At 42.7% G+C, this 22,054-nt stretch overlaps 1 non-coding gene across 1 annotated transcript; it reads left to right on the top strand.

Moving 5' to 3' along the window:
- The first annotated feature begins 8,830 nt into the window (after window positions 1-8,830).
- On the top strand, window positions 8,831-8,937 carry LOC120269602. The gene has a single exon (XR_005539249.1). It is a non-coding gene; the product is annotated as a small nucleolar RNA R71 (small nucleolar RNA).
- Window positions 8,938-22,054: the final 13,117 nt, after the last annotated feature.

Genomic DNA, 22,054 nt, shown 5'->3' on the forward strand with positions numbered 1-22,054 from the left:
TGGTGATGCCGGAGGAGTGCGGGGTCTCATCATGAATGGTGAGGTCACGTCTTGCTCTAAGATCTGCTGTAGGATATCAAAATGTGTCATCACCTCAATGTGTTTCACGGCCTATGTCATATGAACATCAGCTAAATCCCTCTATAATACCCCTACAGCACTCTCGAGCCTCTCAAAGTGATCATGGGCTTGAGAAGGAGAAAAGATTTTCACTGGTGGTGGCTCCCGTGCTGCAAGGGGTGCATCGATCTCGATGGGCTCCTGTTATGGCTCGGGAGCAGGCTGCAAACCCTCTGCTGCCTCTCCCTCGCCTCGGTTGTCTCTGGTGGGGGCATGACCATCACGTAGACACCCGGCCTATACCTGCACACTATCCCCATCAATCTCATCATCTCTATACATAGAGAAGATGCAATGATCGTCTTCTCGCCCCCGTGAATGTATGGGCCGAGAAAATCACCCCAACTCTAGCGTACTGGCCCTGGTGTCGCAGATACTTTGATAAGATATGTCCTAAGTGAATCGGCTCACTCTACACCATGGAGTATAAATATAATAACTCCTGTCAGCTCAATACTCCAGTGTTATCACCGCAGTTGTTCACTGATCTGCTCAAGACGACATGAATGTATCTGTAAGCTAGCCGAGAGAGGCACGTGGCCTTGGACACACCTGGCTCATACTGCCCCTATCCACACAATGTCCTGTAGGTACACTGCGTCATCAAACTATCAGGGTAGTATGTCTGGAGCTGCTCATATTCCTATATTTCAGTAAAAGTCTCATCGTAGAGCCCTAGTCGAACAAAGAACTAAGTGACACTCATGCTGTAGCACTATACAAACACTCTGAACTGTATAGTATCGATGCTCGAGAAATTACTATATGAGCGATCGAACTCAAATGAAGAAAACACCTCTAAAGTAAGCATACCAATAGCTGGCTCTCGAATAGACAGTAATTTGTGCTAGCTACTGACTGAGAGGAGCTCATCGACCTCCTCAGACACCTCATCTCCTCGCTAGATCACTCTAAGGTCACTCAAGTCGGGGAAACGTGACTGGCCGAACTTGAGCTTCGATAGACTCTTGAACTGAACCTGGTGTTCGGGGATCGCAAACTCTAACTTTTCCAGTTTGGGAGAAGACTCATGTGGATGCTTGCCGGCTACTTTCTTTGTTTTGGGGACCATATCTGCAAGAATTGGAAAAGAATCGATCAAATAAACTCAAGACATCAATAATGCAGAAATCCACATGGTCGTGTGGAAATTCCACATGCCCATGTGGATCAACGGGGCGTGAATACCACGTAGCCAAGATGCAAAACTCCCAAAAATACATCAATAATTAAATTCCTTCTAAAAGCAAACACCAACCAATTAAACATGAAATCGATTCAAAATCACCAGGATAGTCGAAAGAAATAAACATTAGGGGAAGGGAAAAAAAAGAGGCTTACTGACTAAATGAGAACAAAAAATCCTTAAATGCGGCCGGAAACTCAACAAAATTCCTTTAAAAATATGGTGAGAAGTTGGGAGAGTGAAGAGAGGCGATCCTTGAGTGTTTGGGAGTGAAAAAAATGAAGGGAAATGAGTAGGTTTTAAAGAAAAGTGACACGCCCCTTGCGTGTGACACGCAAGTGCATGAGTTTGTCGAAGTAATAAATCCAAGGTGAGTGGGTATCATATCCACAGGGAGTAAGGAATAAAAACACCAAGATTGCTACTTAACCAAGCGAAGATGAAACAATAATTGTGTTGATAAGATGAAATGTAGACAAAATAAATGAAATAAGAAAGAGAGCCACAAATAAGTGAGAGGAAAGGCAATCGATAAGAAGTGGGGTACTCGGATATTATTCCGCATAGGATTATTGCTTCAAGAGGAAAAACCAACTATTACGCTTTCTAACTACTGCTCAATGAGTCATGGGCATCCTAAGGTACACGGTTCCAAACCTAAGGTCAACCGTAACTAACTCTGCACTATGACCCGATGGAGAAATCGATCAGTCTCAACACCTCACACTGTGCAACATTGCAAGATGCTCTAGGGATTCCAAGTGAGAAACACTATTCTTATATTTAGACCTAACCCTTTGGTCCAGACGAAAGGCTCCCTAGTAACAATTAAGCCTCAAATACTATGGATTACTTCAATGATTCACTCTGTTGCTCATGCAACTAAGCCCCAGTGGAGTTCCTCTCTTATTACTTCACTTTATTTTGACCTCAAAGAACTCTAGGAAATGGAGGTCGGATAAATCACACCAGAGAGGATGCTAAGCTACCTCTCGACTCACCCTCTCGACCCTCTCCAATCTAGCTTTGTCTAACCCTCATGGTGTGTCACTCACTCACAAAGATTTCCAATGTGAACTCTCAACCCTAGTGTCCCTCTAAGGGAGAAATCAATCAACAAGCATTTAAGATTGGAACTCAATTAAAACATCAATTAAGGAAAGCATAATAAAAGGTTAATGAAACAAATACATCCTAGGGTTCACAAATACAAGCACCTACTAGGGGTTTAGCTCTCTATGGAGCAAGATATAATCAATAGTAAAATCAAAAGTAAAAACAAGTAATCCATAGAAAAACCCCCTCGGTAGTCATGTCAATGGTCTTGTGGGGTAGCCTCATCCTCTCCAAGAGTCCCCTCGTCAAGCCTAAGGCACACCTTGCCAGATTGATGCTGACAAAAGCTCCCCCAGTAGCTATCTTCCAAGAGAAATGCGGTGTCGAAGCCATAGAACCACTCCAAAAGCCTTGCCAATACCTCTCAAAACCCTAACTGCAAGCCTCTCAAGAGTTGGAGAAAAGATGGAAAAAGGATCCTTAAATCGGGCTGAATCACTGCTTTAAATAGGCTAGAATCGGGCATCCACACGGCCTTGTGTACGTTCCACAAGCCCCTATGGAATTTCCACACGCCTCTATGGAAATTCCACACAGGCGTATGGATTCTCTGGAATTCTGATTTTCTGCGGGCTGTGAACAGTACCTACTGCATTAATTGCTACAGTACCTGCCACGGTACCTGGCCAAAAACACTACCAATTCATACTTTTCATTGAGGCAACATAAACGGACACACGTTTATGCTGTAGATCATGTCACTTCTTCAATAAAAAGCCTCATTAGTGAAGATCTTGATATCAGTACACAAGTCAGGATACGCAAATGTGACTACCTTCGTGCCCTTCCAACTCATTGTAATTGCTTGAATATATGGAGGTTGGCACACATTCTCGTATCTTTGAAGCCAACTTGTGTCTTCGTATTTGTTCCTTCTAAGATTTCATCAAATAGTGCATTCACAATCTACATTGGCTTCTTTCTTTCATATTTGGCTCTACAACCCTACATGCACCAAAGTAACACAAATACACATGTATTAGCACTAAAACCTGATAAAAGTAATGCTCAACGCAAGAAAAGAATAATTCGTATTACTAATACACAAACACTTATCAAGCTCCCCCACACTTAAGCTTTTGCTTGACCCTCGAGCAAAAATAAAACATTGAAACATAGAAGAAGAAAATATTGAAAGTGCTTGGCCTTAGGTTCACCAAAGCATGCAAGAAGAGCATTTTATAAGTAAGGGTAATTTCAACGTTAAATACGAAAAATCAATGCTCTAGCTAAAAACTTGAATCAAAAAGGGTAACAAACCCGAAATTGTGTAAGTGTCTATAAACTCACCCAATTCAACCCAAAGTATACTCCTTAAAGTTCTAAGTAATAAGGGACTTATTTATCTACAAAACACAACAAAATAAAGGAATGGAAGTAGTTTCACACATCCTCTAAGATAGCCCTTTTCCAAAGCGGCCGTTAAGGTTGCTTTCACACTTTCGAGGTGGTAGCTCTTTCTACCGGGGTAGTCACTTTCACTCATCCCATGAGATAGTTCTTTCTCTCATTAGGGTATAACTAGAGTGTCCGACTTATGAGAGTAGCTTCGTACTTCATAGGCGGTAGCTCTTTCCACCCCCAATGATCACAAACAATTACAATTTTTTTCTCTTTTTCTTTTTTTTCAATAACAAAACAAGAAACAAAACTAATTAGTCCCTTAAACATCGAACTTGAGTTTCCAAAAGAGTTCAATGAGCGAGATGTGTAACAAGTGTCAATCGGGCAAAAATTCCTAGAAATTCAAGTAAAAACTAGAGCCTGAAAACATTCATTGTTAAAAATTCTCCTAAACTCAAGATTGCCATCATTACAACTAAGTTGAACCGCCATTGGCTACATGAGCATGCACAAAAAAGTATAAGTATAAAGGACATGTGTAAAGCGAATGCCCCAACACTTAAGATGTACATTGCCCTCAATGTTCACATGCAACAATCAAGAATATATGTGGAAGTGGCAATCAAAATAATACTCCCCTAACTCCTAGTGTTACATTTGATGGAGCTAAATCCTTGGGAGTGAAGCTCGAACAGGTTGTGAAGCACACATGGCCAAGTGTAAAACACCTTGGCTGTGTCCATGACTAGTTCTCAATTCCCATACTGTCAAGACCATCCGCACCCATACACAAGGGGATTCAGTGAAGCTCAATAAACAAAAACAACTCAAGTATATAAAAGATAGAGCAATGGAATACAACTCGAGATAAAATAAAAGATAAACTCAGAAAGAGAATCCTTTCTAAGTGTACAAGTCCAAAATAGAAATACTAAAATAAAATTTGAAAAACATAAAAGAAATAAAAGAAACAACGCATCAAGCGTTGGTGCCATCTGGTGTCGGCTCTACTGCTGTTGTTGGTGCAGCTGTCGGTGAAGAAGATGATGATGGTGGATCGACTGATGCTGGGACGGGTGATGGTGGCGCTAGGGACGCCTGAGGGTCCGAGGTCTCATAGCAAATGGTGATGTCTCATCTTACTCTAATAACTGCTGTAGAAGGTCAAGACGGGACATCACCTCCGTGTGGTTCATGGCCTATAGCGCACGAACCTCGACAAAATCACTCCGGAGCACCCCCCACAGCACTCTCAAGCCTCTCAAAATGATCATAGGCTCTAGGTGGAGAGAATATGTGCACCGGAGGTGGCTCCTGTGCTAAGGAAAGGCGTGTATGTATCCATCTGCGTGGCTGAGGCTCAGGGATCGGCTGAGGACCCTCTGTAGCATCATTTCCTCCCTCTACTACGTCTGGAGTAGGTGTAACCAATATATACACACCAGGACTGTATCTGCACACCAATCCCATCAATCTTAGTATATCCATGCCTAACAGGGAAGGGATGGTCGTCTTCCCAACGCCACGAATGACGTCCATTAGACCCATGGCCAAATGAGTCTGGTAATGTACGGGCCTGAGAAAATGACACTCACTCTGGCATACTAGCCCTGGTGATCCAAATACTCAGCTAAAATATGTCCCAAACAAAGCGACTGTCGTTGCACCATCGAATACAAATATAATAACTCCTGCCGACTCAGTACTACCGTGCTATCACCACAGTCGTTCACCGACCGCCTCAGGATGGCATGTAGATAACGGTAAGCTAGTGAGGAAAGGCACGTGGCCTTCGACACTCCAAGCTCGTACTGCCCTTGGCCACATAGAGTGTTGTATCCTCTCTGAGGAGTCAAGCTACTTGGATAGTCTTTCGGTAGTCGATCATACTCCTCAGTGTCGGTGAATGTCTCCTCATATAGTCCCAAGAGGGTTGAAAACTGTGTCACGCTCATGCTGTAGTGATGTCTGAGAGCTCTAAACTATATAGTGTTGACACTGTCAAATCTAGCATAAGATTAGTCAACTCAAATGATGACAACACCTCAAGTGTAATAGTACGGATGACATGCTCTCTAATCAACAATAACTGCCTCCAACCTCCTATTGAGATGAGATCTTCAGCCTCATCAGCAAACTCGTCTCCCTGCTGTATCTCCTATAATATGCTCGTGTCTAGGAAGCGAGACTGTCTGAACCTAAGCTTCAACAATCTCTCGAATCAGACCTAGTGCTCAGGGACAGCGAATCCCATGTTCTCTGGCTCAAGGGATGGCTCACGTGGGCGCTTGTCAGCTTCCTTCTTTGACCGGGGTGCTATATCTACACAAATTGAAAAAAAAATTGATCAAAGAAACTCACAAAATAATACAGCAGAAATCCACATGGTCGTGTGGAAAATTCCACATGCCCATGTGGATCCACGGGCCGTGAAAAACGCACGACCGCGCATCACAAAACCAAAAATACACATTACTATTGTTTCTAACTTCATTCTAAGTATGAACAAACCATATAAACATAGAAACGAAGCTGAAGATCAGGAGAGTAATGGAGAGTGTTTTCTAAATGATTGGGAGTGCAAGAATAAAGAAAACCAAAAATATTTTAAAGGACAAATGAGGTTCTTGTGTTTCTGTACATTCATATGGCCGTGTGGAAATTACCCACGCCCATGTGTCCGACCCACAGGGGTAGACGCACACCCTATGGCTTATTTATCCAACCGAGAAAACTCTCTATGTATAACACACGCCCGTGAGAAAATTCTATATGGGCGTGGACCTTCACAGGCCCTACTCACAAGAGCACCCATACGCCCCTGTGTATTCTCGAGATAGAGGAGAGCTCTTCTGGAGAGACCCACATGGGCGTGTAGAAATTACCCACGCCCGTGTGTTTGTCACATGATCATCCACAGGGGCTAGTCTACGCCCCTGTGTCTTCTCGGGATAAAAAAAAATCTCTAAGTCTCTGCAGGAATACACACGCCTGTGTGGAAATTACCCACGGACGTGTGACCATCACGAAGTCATTCATAGGGACGAGTCCACGCCCCTGTGTCATCTCGGGATGAGCTCTCAGTAGAGATTCACGGTCGTGTGGAAATTCCACACGGCAGTGCATTTTCTCTGGCTGACTTAGAAAGAATTTTAGGCTCTGCAGAAAATCCCTGAATATGTAAATACACTCAGAGCCTGTCCTATCATGCGAAATATACAAGGGAAAAACACGAAAAACTCGCTCAATCGACAAATAACTTTGCCATACACATTTTAAGCACACGAAAACACCAAATAATCAATAAGAAAATCATAGCAAAAGCATCGAAAAGATCTAGACACCAACACTCAAAGCCTTATTCATGAAAACACTAAACTAAGGACTAGAAAACAGGAAAAAACTTGGGTTGCCTCCCAAGAAGCGCTTGTTTAACGAAACTTAGCTTAACGTACCTTGCCTTACCTCACGGGGGCTCGTAGATAAAGGTTTCCCTCTAACACCTGACCTAAAAACATGATGAAACAATGTCTCTTGAAGGTAGAGGGGGAGTTATCGAGCTTGTTACCACATAAGGGTTCGTCACCATTGTTCCGTTCTTGTGCATCCCCAACAGACTTGGGGCATTTCTTGTGGCATCTCCTTCCTAGCTTCATCTTCCGTAGCATCTTCTTCATAATCCCGGGGTAGATGGTACTATCTCCTCTAGACCAAGTATCATTACTTCTTCCTCCTCCACTTCTTGGTCTAGAAAACCCATCGTACGGGTCCGGATTCAACATTTCCTGTACATATTCATCGATTAGTTCATCAGTAGTGTCTAGAAAGTAGAGAGTATCATCAAAGTTAAGATAATGTCTCATGGCTTCGGCGAGGCGGTAGGTCAACTTGTCGTCGCCAACCCTCAAACTCAACTACCCACCGTCCGTGTCAACTAGTGCCTTGGAAGTGCGTAAGAATGGCCTCCCTAGTATCAAAGGAACATCCGCATTCTCATTGACGTCAAACACTACGAAGTCTACAGGAAATATATACTTGTCAACTTTGACAAGCACGTCTTCAACGATGCCCCTCGGATGTCTCACCATTTGATTGTCCAATTGTAATGTCATCTGAGTAGGGCCTAGGCTCTCCCAAGCCTAGCTTCTAAAAAAAAGAATATGGCATGATGTTGCACAGGATGATGAAGCTAACGTCATATTATTTTGCAACACAGCCAAACAAGAGGCATCTAGAATCACTGATGCACTCTCTTCCAACTTCCTCTTGTTGGTAAAAAGATCTTTCAAGAACTTAGCATACCGAGGCATTTGAGACAGCGCCTCCACAAAAGGAATGTTGATGTGCAATTGCTTGAATAGAACCCAAGAACTCCAATAGAGACTTCACAATTTGCCCCACTTGATTCTCTAAATTATTCAACAAAGCGGTGTGGTTGCGAAGTGTAGCCTTGACCGATTGAAACTATGTATCCGATGATTGCACAGATCTGGTCAAGGCTTTCTCAAGTCGGTCATCCGGGTCTCCAAGCCTGAAACTCTATTCTCTAGTTTTGGGTCTTGTTGTTGTTGAAAACCCGGTGGTGCTATGGCCTTTTGCTGCTTTTGGTTACTCCATGAGAAATTGGGATGGTTCCTCCACCCTTGGTTGTAAGTGTTACTATAAGGATTACCTTGTACTCTTCCCGAATTGCCCACAAAGTCTACTTATTCATTTGGGGCTGAAGTAGTAATCGAAATAGGACAATTAGACGGCAAATGTGAACCCCCACAACCATCATAACTTGTGATAGAGGCCACCCTTGGTGAGGTCAGTGTATCCACTTTCTTGCTCAATGCCTCTACTTGGGCGGCAAAAGATGTAATTGCATCTATCTCATGGAGTCCAGCCACTTTCTTCCTTTCCCTTGTATTCCATTGGTTGCTATTCATGGCCATTTCTTCTACCAACTGTCAGGCTTAATCAGGTGTCTTGCTCCCCATTGTACTTCTTGCGGCATCTAGAAGTTGTCTTGTACTTGGATTCAACCCATTGTAAAAAGTTTGAATGATCATCCATTCGAGAAATCCATGTTGTGGACACTTCCGCAAGAGATCTTTGAATCGCTCCCACTTTTCAAACAAAGATTCAAGCTCCATCTGAACAAATGAAGATATCTCATTACAAAGCTTTGTCGACTTTCCCGGAGGGAAGTATCTTGCAAGGAAAGCTTCGACCATCTCATTCCAAGTCGTGATGGATACTTTTGGCAAGGAATAAAGCCACTGCTTGGCTCTTCCTTTGAGAGAGAATGGGAAAGCCCTCAATCTGATAGCATCATCCAAAACTCCGTTGATCTTCAACATGTCACAAACTTCCAAGAAGTTTTCAATATGATTGTTTGGATCCCTATCGACCAAACCATTGAACTGAGCTAACTGCTGAATTATCCTGATGAATGCCGGTTTTAGCTCAAAATTTGGAGTTGTTATCGGGGGTTGCATAATACCAGATTGTGTGCCCAAAACTGATGGTCTAACATAGTCAGAAAGTGTTCTCTGTTGTTCAATCTGCTTTGCTGTATTGTCTTACTCTTCAACTTTTATTTCAGCTTGATTTGACGGTTCTTGCATAGATTCTTTACTCTTTCTTCTGAGTGTACATTCCAATTCAGGATCATCTTCAATGAATATCGAAGGGTTCCATCAGGTCATAACCTGGAGCTACACCAAAAGAAAGAAAACAAATCAGAACGATGATAGAATAAGGATATGTGAAATAGATTGAATAAATAGCTAAGATAGCAAAGTGCAAAGTATCTCTAAACGCCTACTCCCTAGCAATAGCTCATAAGTGCATGTGTGTTAAGAATGTAAAGTGTTCTTTCCTTATGATGAGCATTACTTTTATCAGGATTAAGCGCTAATACATGTGTATTTGTGTTCTTTTGCACATGTAGGGTTGTGAAGCTAAGTATTAAGAAAAAAAGCCAAAAGTAGATCGTGACCGCACTATTTGGTGGAATCTTGGAAAGAACAAACCCCAAGACACAAGTGGGGCTCCTAGATACGTGAATGTGTGCTAACCTCCGCGTATTTAAGCCATTACAATGAGTTGGAGGGGCACGAAGGCAGTCACATTTGCGTATCCCGACTTGTTCATTAATAGTAAGATCTTTACCAATGAGTCTATTGATTCAAGAGTTGTGATCTACGCATAAACGTGTGCCCGTTTAAGTTGCCTCGATGACTGCAGCAGGTTATTGTACCAAATCACTGTAGCATTTACTATTCACAGCCGGCCGAAAATCAGGTTTCCAGAGAATCGACATGGGCGTGTCAAAATTCCACGTTCCCATGTGAAAATTCCATAGGCCTGTGTGGAGAACCCACAGGGTCGTGTGGATCCCCGATTCCAGTCCTATTTAAGCCACGATTCAGACCAATTTTAGAGAGAATCTTCCATCCTTCTCTCCAACTTTTCTCTATATTTTGGGAGACCATCGGCTAGGGTTTGGAGAGGCTTTTGAAAAGTCTTTGAAGTGGTTCTACGGATTCAACACCACCCTCCTCTTGGAAGGAGGTTATTCGGGGAGCTTCCGTCGGCATCGATCCGGCAAGGTGTGCCTAGGCTGGACAAGGGGACCTTTGGAGAAGACGAGGCTACTCCACAAGACCATCGACACGAATACCAAGGGGGTTTTTATATGGATTACTTGTTTTTACTTTTGATTTCATTATTGATTGTGTCTTGCTTCATGGAGAGCTAAACCCCCTAGTGGGTACTTGGATTTTGTAAACCCTAGGATGTTATTATTTCTTTGACCTTTTATTATGCTTTCCTTAATTTATGTTTTAATTGAGTTCCAATATTGAATGCTTGTTGAATGATTTCTCCCTTAGTGTGACACTAGGGTTGAGAGTTCTTCTTGGTAACCTTTGTGGATGAGTGACACACCATGAGGGTTAGAAAATACTAGATTGGAGAGGGTTAAGAGCGTGAGTCGAGAGGTAGCGGAGCGTCCCCTTTCCCCTTCGGTGTGATTTATCCTATCTCCATTTCCTAGAGTTCTTTACGGTCTCAATAGCATAAAGTATTGAAGGATGAACTCCGCTGGGCTGAGTTACGTGAGCAACAGAGTGAAGCGTTGAAGTGACTTTAGTATCTGGAGCTTGATTGTGACTAGGGCTCTTTCGCTTGGACCAAAGGGTTAGATCTACACATAGGAATAGGGTTTATCACTTGGAATCCCTAGAAATTCATGCAACTTTACACAATGTGAGGTGTTGAGACTGAGCGATTTCTCCGGCGGGATATAGTGTAGAGTTAGTCACGCCAGAGAATCCACATGGGCGTGTCAAAATTCCCTATTCCCATGTGAAAATTCCATAGGACTGTGTGGAGAACCCATAGGGGCTTGTGGATCCCCGATTCCAGCCCTATTTAAGCCACGATTCAGACTAATTTTAGATAGAATCTTCCATCCTTCTCTCCAACTTTTCTCTATATTTTGGGAGGTTATCGGCTAGGGTTTGGAGAGGCTTTTGGAAAGTCTTTGAAGTGGTTCTACGGATTCAACACCACCCTCCTCTTGGAAGGAGGTTATTCGGGGAGCTTACGTCGGCATCGATCCGGCAAGGTGTGCCTAGGCTGGATAAGGGGACCTTTGGAGAAGACAAGGCTACTCCACAAGACCATCGACACGAATACCGAGGGGGTTTTCCTATAGATTACTTGTTTTTACTTTCGATTTCATTATTGATTGTGTCTTGCTTCATGGAGAGCTAAACCCTCTAGTGGGTACTTGGATTTTGTAAACCCTAGGATGTTATTATTTCTTTGACCTTTTATTATGCTTTCCTTAATTTATGTTTTAATTGAGTTCCAATATTGAATGCTTGTTGAATGATTTCTCCCTTAGTGTGACACTAGGGTTGAGAGTTCTTCTTGGTAACCTTTGTGGATGAGTGACACACCATGAGGGTTAGAAAATACTAGATTGGAGAGGGTTGAGAGGGTGAGTCGAGAGGTAGCGGAGCGTCCCCTTTCCCCTTTGGTGTGATTTATCCTATCTCCATTTCCTAGAGTTCTTTGCGGTCTCAATAGCGTAAAGTATTGAAGGATGAACTCCGCTGGGGCTTAGTTACGTGAGCAACAGAGTAAAGCGTCGAAGTGACTTTAGTATCTGGAGCTTGATTGTGACTAGGGGTCTTTCGCTTGGACCAAAGGGTTAGATCTACACATAGGAATAGGGTTTATCACTTGGAATCCCTAGAAATTCATGCAACTTTACGCAATGTGAGGTGTTGAGACTGAGCAATTTCTCCGACGGGATATAGTGTAGAGTTAGTCACGGTTGACCTTAGGTTTGGGACCGTGTGCTTTAGGATTTCCATGAATCATTAAGCATTAGTTAGGAAGTATAATAGTAGGTTTGTACTTGAAACATTAGTCCTAGGGGTGGCATTGTCTGAGTAACCCACTTCTATCGATTGCCTTTCCTCTCACTTTCTTGTGCCTCTCATTCTTGTTTCTTTTATTTCTGTTAACATCACATCTTCTCAACACAACTGTTATTCATCTTCACTTGGTTAAGTAGCAATTTTGGTATTTTTATTCCCAACTCCCTATGGATATGATACCCTACTCATTTGGGATTTATTACTTCGATAAATCCATGTAGTTACGGGTCACATGCAAGGGGTCTTATCAAGTTTTTGGTAGCGTTGCCGTGGAGTAGGCATATAGAGATACTTTGCACTTTGCTATCTTAGCTATTAATCATTCATTCTACTTCACATATTCTAATTCTATCATCATTCTAATTTGTTTTCTTTATTTTGGTGCAGCTTAAGATTTTATCCCGAGGGAACACTTCGGTATTAATTGAAGGAGATCCTAAACTTGAACATACACTCAGAAGGAAGGGTAAAGAACCTGTGCAAGAACCGTCGAATCTAGCTGAAGTGGAAGTTGAAGGATCTGACAACATTTCAAAACAGAATAAACAACAGAGAACACTTTCTGATTATGCCAGACCATCAGTATTGGGGACACAATCTAGTATTGTGCAGCCCCCAATTACAGCTCATAATTTTGAGCTCAAGCCAGCATTCATCCAAATAATACAACAATTGGTGCAGTTCAATGGTTTGGCCGATGAGGACCCAAATAATTATATTAAAAACTTGTTGGAAGTCTCTGACATGATGAAGATCAATGGTGTTACGGATGATGCTATAAGATTAAGGGTTTTCCCATTCTCTATAAAAGGAAGAGCAAAGCAGTGGTTGCATTCTTTACCACGAGCATCCATCACGACATGTAATGAAATGGTCGAAGCCTTTCTTACAAGCTACTTTCCTCCGAGGAAAACAGTAAAGCTTCGCAATGAGATATCGTCGTTTGTTCAGATGGAGCTCGAGTCCATGTTTGTGAAAATGGGAGCGATTCAAGGACCTATTGCGGATGTGTCCACAACACGGATTCCCCGAGTGGATGATCATTCAAACTTTTTACAACGGGCTGAATCCAAGTACATGATAGCTTTTAGATGCCACCGTAGAAGGTACAATGGGAAACAAGACTCCTGAAGAAGCCCGACAGTTGGTAAAGGAAATGGCTATGAATAGATACCAATGGAATGCAAGGGAAAAGAAGAAAGTGGGCGGACTCCATGAAATTAATGCGGTTGCATCCTTAGTAGCCCAAGTAGAGGCATTGAGCAAGAAATTGGATACATTGACTTCACCGAGGGTAGCCGCTATCACGAGTTGTGATGGTTGTGGGGGTTCACATATGCCAACTGATTGTCCTATTTTGATTGTTACTTTAGACCAGACTGAACAAGTAGACTTTGTAGGCAATTTGTGAAGGATCTAATAACCAAGGGTGGAGGAACCATCCCAATTTTTCATGGAGTAATCAAGGGTAGCAAAAGGCCATAGCACCACCGGGTTTTCAACAACAACAACAAGTCCCAAACATGGAGAATAGAGTTTCAGGCTTGGAGACCCGAATGACCGATCTAGAGAAAGCCTTGACCCAATTTGTGCAATCTTCGGATACACAGTTTCAATCGGTCGAGGCTACACTTAGCAACCATACCGCTTCATTGCACAATCTAGAAAATCAAGTGGGGAAAATAGTAAAGTCTCTATTGGAGAGACCACATGGAAGCTTGCCAAGTAACACCGAGACTAACCCGAGAGAACATTTGAAGCCGATCACATTGAGAAGTGGTCGTGAGATTGAGGGTAGGCTTCCGAGTGAGAAGACCTATGTTGAAGCACCCGAGGTCATGGAGGTTGAGGAGAGAGCTAATTAAGAAAAGGAGGTGGCAGCCCCACCTTACAAGCCAAGAAACCCATATCCTTCAAGATTGAAGAACGACCAAAATGATGGGCACTACATGAAATTCTTGGGTCTATTCACGCAATTGCACATCAACATTCCTTTTGTGGGGTCGTTGTCTCAAATGCCTCATTATGCTAAGTTCTTGAAAGATCTTTTGACCAACAAAAGGAAGTTGGAAGAGAGTGCATCAGTGATCTTAGATACCTCTTGTTCGGCGGTGTTACAAAAGAATATGCCGAACAAGAAGAAAGACCCCGGAAGCTTTGTGATTCCGTGCAACATTGGAAATTTGAGTGAATAGATGGCATTGGCATATTCAGGGGCTAGTATTAACGTCATGCCATACTCATTCTTTTAGAAGCTAGGCTTGGGAGAGCCTAGGCCTACTCGGATAATGTTTCAATTGGTGGACCGAACGGTGAGACATCCGAGGGTCATCATTGAAGACGTGCTTGTCAATACTTGGGGGGCCATTCTTGCGCACTTCCAAGGCACATATCGACATGGATGGCTAGGAGTTGACACTAAGGGTTGGAGATGACCAGCTCGCATACCGCCTCATCGAAGCCATGCAATATTCTCTTGACTTTTATGATACTCTCTATTTTCTTGATACTACCGATGAGCTAATCAATGAATATGTGCAGGAAATGTTGAATCCAGACCCGTACGAGGGGTTGCTAGAACAAGAAGTGGAGAACGAAGAGATGATGATGTTTGGTCTAGAGGAGAAGCTGCCATCTACTCCAGGGATCGTGAAAAATATGCTCCGGAAGATGAAGTGAGCAAGGAGACGCCACAAGAAATGCCCCATGGCTGTTGGGGATGCACAAGAACAAAACAAGTGTGACGAACCCTTAAGTGGTAACAAGCTTGACAACTCTCCTTCTATATTCAAAAGACTATATTCATCATACTTCCAAGTCATGGGTAAGAGGAAAACCTTTATCTATGGGCCCCCACGAGGTAAAAAGAGGTACATCAATATAAGTGACGTTAAACAAGCACTTCTTGGGAGGTATCCCAAGTCCTTACTATTTTTTCTAGCTTTTAGTTTAGTTTTTGCATGAATAAGGCTTTGAGTGTTAATGTCTTGATTTTTGGATGCTATTGCTATGATTTTCTCGTGGATCTGTGGTGCATACGTGTGTTTATATGTTTATGGCGAAGTTTCTGGTCATTTGAGCATGTTCTACGTTTTTCTCTAGTATAGGTTGCATGATAAAAGCAGGCTTTAAGTGTATTCATATGTTCAGGAATTTTCTGCAGAGCCTGCAGTCTCTCTAACTCATCTAGATAAAACGCACGGGCGTGTGGCATTTCCACATGCTTGTAGGTTTCTGCTGAGTAGCTCGACCAGAGAAGGCATAAAGGCGTGGACTCGCCCCTGTGAACGACCTAGCGACGGTGACACGCCCATAGGTAATTTCTGCACCGGTGTGTGTCTTCCTACAGAGACATAGAGATTTTTCACGAGAAACCACAAGGGTGTGGACTTACCCCTGTGGATGATCCTGTGACAAACACACGGGTGTGGGTAATTTCCGCACGCCCATGTGGATCTCTACCGAGAAGATCTCCTACATGCTGAGAATATACAGGGGCGTGGGAGTGCCCTTGTGAACTTGCCCTGTGAAGTTACAAGCCCATGTGGAATTTCCGCACGGGCGTGGGAAACACCTAGACAATTTTTTTTCGATGGACAGAGAAATCACAAGGGCGTGGAGATGCCTCTGTGAGTCTGGCACACGGGCGTGGGTAATTTTCGCTTGCCCGTGTGAAGGCATTCAGAAGCAAAGAGTGTTTTTTCCCGAGAATACACAGGGCCGTGCGTCTGCCCCTATGGAGCTCTCCTATGGAGTCACACAGGTGTGGGTAATTTTCACACTCCCGTATGAATGCACAGAAACGCAAGAGCCGTGGGTTTTCTTTAAAATCTCCTTGTGTTTCTTCATCTATGTACTTTAAATCACTCAGAGAACACTCATTCTCACTCTCCCAAACTTAAACCGGTGATTTAGAGGGTTTTACTTGATTTTTCCGGCCGATTTCAAGGTTTCCATTTTCATCTCATTGGTAAACCCTATCTCTCGCTTTTCTTTGCTATACTTGATTTTAATCAATTTAAATAGTGAAAGCTGTGTCGTTTCTATGTTTATACGGTCTTGGCATGCATTAGAAAGAGTTTAGGAATGAGTTAGTGTTGTATTTGTGAATTTCTAGCATTCAACCATGTGATTTTCATGCCTCATGGATTGACACGGGCATGGGGAATTTCCATCCGGCCGTGTGGATTCCTGCAGCATTATTCCTGTGAACCATCTTTGATCAATTTCTTTATAAATTCTTGCAGATATGGCACCCATGATGAAGATTGCGATTGGCAAACGTCCCAGAGAGCCTTCCCCAAGACAGAGCATATTGAGTTCGCTAACCCTGAGTATCAGGCTCGGTTTGAGCGATTGTCAAAGCTTCGATTCGGCCAGACTAGATTCCCAAACGTGAGCGCTCTTAAGTAAATTCAGTCAGTAGGAGACATGGCAGATGAGGTCGAGGGGTTGTTATTTATGAGCAGTTGGAGCCACTTATTGTCGATTAGAGACCCTGCTATTCGCACATTGACGCTCGAGGTTTTGGCATCATTCGAGTTCAATCGCTCGTATTGTTGTTTTGACATGATAGGCGATATACAGTTTCGAGCCCTCGGACAGTATCATAGTATAAGCGTGACTCAACTTTCGATCTGGATGGAGCTATATGATGCGGCATACATAGAGACAGAGGATTACGAGTAGCTGCCCACAGATTATCCCGAGAATTTGACGCCACAGCGCGCAGAGTGTTGTGTGGACAGGGGTAGTATGAGCCCGGGATTTCTATGGCCACATGCCTCTCCCGGCCGAGCTACAAATACCTTCACATAGTTCTAAGCAAGTCAGTGAATGGGCGTGGTGACAATACTAGTGTGCTTAGCTGACAGGAGTTGCTATACCTATACTCTATGGTACAGAGCACACTGATTCACTTGGGACACATCCTGGCAGAGTATCTATGATATCAGGTGTAGTATGCCAAGATCGGTGCCCTCTTCTTTGGTCCCTACATCACAAGGCTAGTCATCAGTATGGGGCTACTCGACGCAATCTGAGGGGCCGAGAAGGCGACTATACCTGTCCCTCTGGGCATCGAGACGATGAGATTGATAGGGATGGTTCACAGGTGTCAGCCAGGAGTGTATGCATTGATCACACCTACCCTAGAGATAGTAGACTACGGAGATGACACTATGAGGGTCCTCACCTGATCCACGAGCCTCAGCCCATGCAAATGGATACAGAGGTGCCTTCCCAGCACAGGAGCCACCTCCGGTACGCATTTTCTTCCCACCCTGAGCCCATGATCCCTTAGAGAGGCTCGAGAGTGTGGTAGGGGTATTGCAAGCAGATGTGGCCAAGGTTCATGCGACATAGAGGGCACAGCATACAGAGTTCATGGCACGTTTCAACATTATACAGTGGGTACTAGAGCGAGACGTGGGATCACCATTTGTGATGCAATCCCGGACCCTCCGGCTCCTCCAGCGGCATCATCACAGGTTCATGCACCGATCGATCCACCTAGTCCACCATCGCCAGCAATAGCAGCAAAGCCGATACAGGATGACACCGACGCTTGACGCATCTTTCCTTTCTTCCATTTTATTTTTCGTATTCTATTTTTGCATTTTAGTTTGGACTTGTATACTCAGAAAGGATTTTCCTTCTGAGGTTATCTTTTTATTTTTGTCTCAAGCTATATTTCATTACCTTATCTTTTATATACTCGAGTTGTTTTTGTTTATATTGAGCATCACTGAACCCCCTTGTCTATGCGTGCATATGGTCTTGTCAGTTTGGCAATTGAGAACTAGTCATGGACACGACTAATGTGGGCCGTGTGTGCTTCACAATCCGTTGGAACTTTACCCCCAAGGATTTAGCTCCATCAAATGCAACATTAGGAGTAAGGGGAGTATTGTTTTCAATTGCCCACTCCCACATATTACCTTAATTGCTATACTTTCTATTGTGCTTGCATGTGTACATTGAGAGCAATGTACATCTTAAGTGTGGGGGGAGTTCATGTTGCACATGTCTTTTATACACGTTTTGATTGACATATATGCTCACGTAGCCAATGGTGGTTCACCTTAGTTGCCATGTTTGTATTCTTGAGTTTAGGAGACGTTTTAACATTGAATGTTCTCATGCTCTAGTTTTTACTTGAATTTCTAGAAATTTTTGCCAGATTGATATTTGTTGCACCATTCACTCAAGAAACTTGTTTGGAAACTCAAGTTCGATGTTTAAGGGACTAATTAGTTTTGTTTCTTGTTCTATTTTACTGAAAAAAAAAGATTGTTAAATTGTACATTAGGGGTGGAAAGAGCTACTACCTATAAAGTATGAAGCTACTCTCATAAGTCGGATACTAGTTATGCCCTAATGAGAGAAAGAGCTATCTCATGGGATGAGTGAAAGCTACCACCCCGGTAGAAAGAGCTACCACCTCAAAAGTGCGAAAGCCACCTTAGCGACAGCTTCGAAAAGGGCTACCTTAGAGGATGTGTGAAGTTACTACCATCCTTTTGTTTTGTTATGCTTGTAGATAAATAAGTCCCTTGTACTTAGAACTTTGATGAGTATACCTTGGATTGAATTGAGTGAGTTTATACACACTTACACGATATCGGGTTTGTTGTCCTTTTTTATTCAAGTTTTTAGCTAGAGCATTAATTTTTCGTATTTAGTGTTGAAAGTTCCCTTTCTTGTAGAATTCCCTCCTTGCATGCTTTGGTGAACCTAAGGCCAAGCATTTTCAATTTTTCCTTCTTCTAACCTTCAATGTTTATTTTTGCTTAAGGACAAGCAAAAGCTTAAATGTCGGGAGAGTTTGATAAGTGCTTGTGTGTTAAGAATGGGAAGTGTTCTTTCCTTATGATGAGCATTACTTTTATCAGGTTTAAGCACTAATACATGTGTATTTGTGTTCTTTTGCAAATATAGGGTTGTGAAGCTAAGTATTAAGAAAAGAAGCCAAAACTAAATCATGAACGCACTATTTGGTTGAATCTTGGAAGGAACAAACGCGAAGACACAAGTGGGGCTCCAAGATACGTGAATGTGTGCCAACCTCCGTGTATTTAAGCCATTATAGTAAGTTATCAGTACACGAAGGCAGTCACATTTACGTATCCTAACTTGTGCATTGATAGCAAGATCTTCACCAATTAGGCTATTGATTAAAGAGTTGCGATCTACGGTATAAACGTGTCCCCGTTTATGTTGCCTCTATAAAAAAAGTGTAGAAATTGGGAGTGTTTTGGCAGAGCACTGTAGCATACACTGTAGCAATATAATGTAGTAGTTACTATTCATAGCCGACCGAAAATTAGGTTTCTAGAGAATCCACAGGGGCGTGTTGATGCCCGATTCCAGCCCTATTTAAGCCGCGATTCATCCAGATTATAAAGAGAATCTTCCATCCTTCTCTCAAACTTTTCTCTATCTTTTGGGAGGCTGTCGGCAAGGGTTTGGAGAGGCTTTTGGTAATTCTTTGGAGTGGTTCTACGTATTCAACACCACGTTACGCATGAAAGAAGGTTATTGGGGGAGCTTTCGTCGGCATCGATCCGACAAGGTATGCCCTAGGCCTGACAAGGGGACCTTTGAAGAAGACGAGGCTACTCCACAAGTCCATCGACACGAATACCGAGAGAGTTTTCCCATGGATTACTTGTTTTTACTTTCGATTTCATTATTGATTGTATCTTGGTCCATGGAGAGCTGAACCCCCTAGTGGGTACTTGGATTTTGTAAACCCTAGGATGTTATTGTTTCTTTGACCTTTTATTATGCTTTCCTTAATTGATGTTTTAATTGAGTTCCAATCTTGAATGCTTGTTGAATGATTTCTCCCTTAGAATGACAGTAGGGTTGAGAGTTCTTCTTGGTAACCTTTGTGGATGAGTGACACACCATGAGGGTTAGACAATACTAGATTGGAGAGGGGTGAGAGGGTGAGTCGAGAGGTAGCTGAGCGTCCCCTTTCCCCTTTAGTGTGATTTATCCTAACTCTATTTCCTAGAATTCTTTGCGGTCGCAATAGAGTGAAGTACTGAAGGATGAACTCCGCTGGGGCTTAGTTACGTGAGCAACAGAGTGAAGCATTGAAGTGACTTTAGTATCTGGGGCTTGATTGTGACTAGGGGTCTTTCGCCTCGACTAAAGGGTTAGATCTACACATAGGAATAGGGTTTATCACTTGGAATCCCTAGAACTTCATGCAACTTTACACAGTGTGAGGTGCTGAGACTGAGCGATTTTTCTGCCGGTACATAGTGTAGAGTTAGTCACGGTTGACCTTAGGTTTGGGACAGTGTGCTTTAGGATTTTTATAACTCATTAAGCATTAATTAGGAAGTATAATAGTAGGTCTTGCACTTGAAACATTAGTCCTTTCGGGAGCATTGTCCGAGTACCCCACTTCTATCGATTGCCTTTCCTCTCACTTACTTGTGCCTCTCATTCTTGTTTTCTTTTATTTCTGTTTACATCACATCTTATCAACACAACCGTTATTCATCTTCACTTGGTTAAGTAGCAATTTTGGTATTTTTATTCCCTATGCTCTGTGTATACAATACTCCACTCACTTGTGATTTATTACTTGGACAAACCTGTGTACTTGCGGGTTACACGCAAGGGGCATTATCAACATCACTAAAAACTTGACACACCCCTTGCGTGTAACCCGCAAGTGCACGGGTTTGTCGAAGTAATAAATCCCAGGTTAGTGGGTATTGTATCCACAAGAAGTAAGGAATAAAAACAACAGGATTGCTACTTAACCAAACAAAGGTGAAACAATGATTATGTTGATAAGATGTAATATAGATAAAATAAAAGAAATAAGAAAGAGAGACACAAATAAGTGAGAAGAAAGGCAATCGATAAGAAGTGGGGTACTCGGATATTGCTTCAAGTGCAAAACCAACTGTTATGCTTCCTAACTACTGCTCAATGAGTCGTGGACATCCTAAGATACACGGTCCCAAACCTAAGGTCAATCATGACTAACTCTATACAATGCCCGGTGTAGAAATCGATCAGTCTCAACAACTCAGACTGTACAAAGTTACAAGACGCTCTAGGGATTCCAAGTAAAAAATACTATTCCTATATATAGACCTAACCCTTTGGTCAAGGCGAAAGGCCCCTAGTAAAAATTAAACCCCAGATACTAAGGATTACTTCAACGCTTCACTCTGTTACTCATGCATCTAAGCCCCAGCGGAGTTCTTCTCTTAGTACTTCACTCTATTCTAACCGCAAAGAACTCTAGGAAATGGAGGTAGGATAAATCTCAACGGAGGGGAAAGGGGATGCTCCGCTGCCTCTCAACTCACCCTCTCGACTGTCTCCAATCTAGTTTTGTCTAACCCTCATAGTGTGTCACTCACTCACAAAGATTACCAATATGAACTCTCAACAATAGTGTCACTCTAAGGGAGAAATCAATCAACAAGCATTCAAGATTGCAACTCAATTAAAATATCAATTAAGGAAAGCATAATAAAAGGTTAATGAAACAAATACATCCTAGGGTTCATAAATCCAAGTACCCACTAGGGGTTTATCACTCCATGGAGCAAGATACAATTAATAGTAAAATCAAAAGTAAAAACAAGTAATTCATAGGAAAACCCCCTCGGTAATCGTGTTGATGGTCTTGTGGAGTAGCCACATCTTCTCAAAATGCCTCTAGTCAAGCCTAGGGCACACCTCGCCAGATTGGTGCTGACGAAAGCTCCCCCAATAGCTATCTTCCAAGAGAAACGCGGTGTCGAAGCCATAGAACAACTCCTAAAGCCTTGCCAATACCTCTCTAAATCCTACATGCAAGCCTTTTCAA

The sequence above is a fragment of the Dioscorea cayenensis genome, chromosome 9 (assembly GCF_009730915.1).
Source record: "Dioscorea cayenensis subsp. rotundata cultivar TDr96_F1 chromosome 9, TDr96_F1_v2_PseudoChromosome.rev07_lg8_w22 25.fasta, whole genome shotgun sequence".
Classification (NCBI taxonomy): domain Eukaryota; kingdom Viridiplantae; phylum Streptophyta; class Magnoliopsida; order Dioscoreales; family Dioscoreaceae; genus Dioscorea; species Dioscorea cayenensis.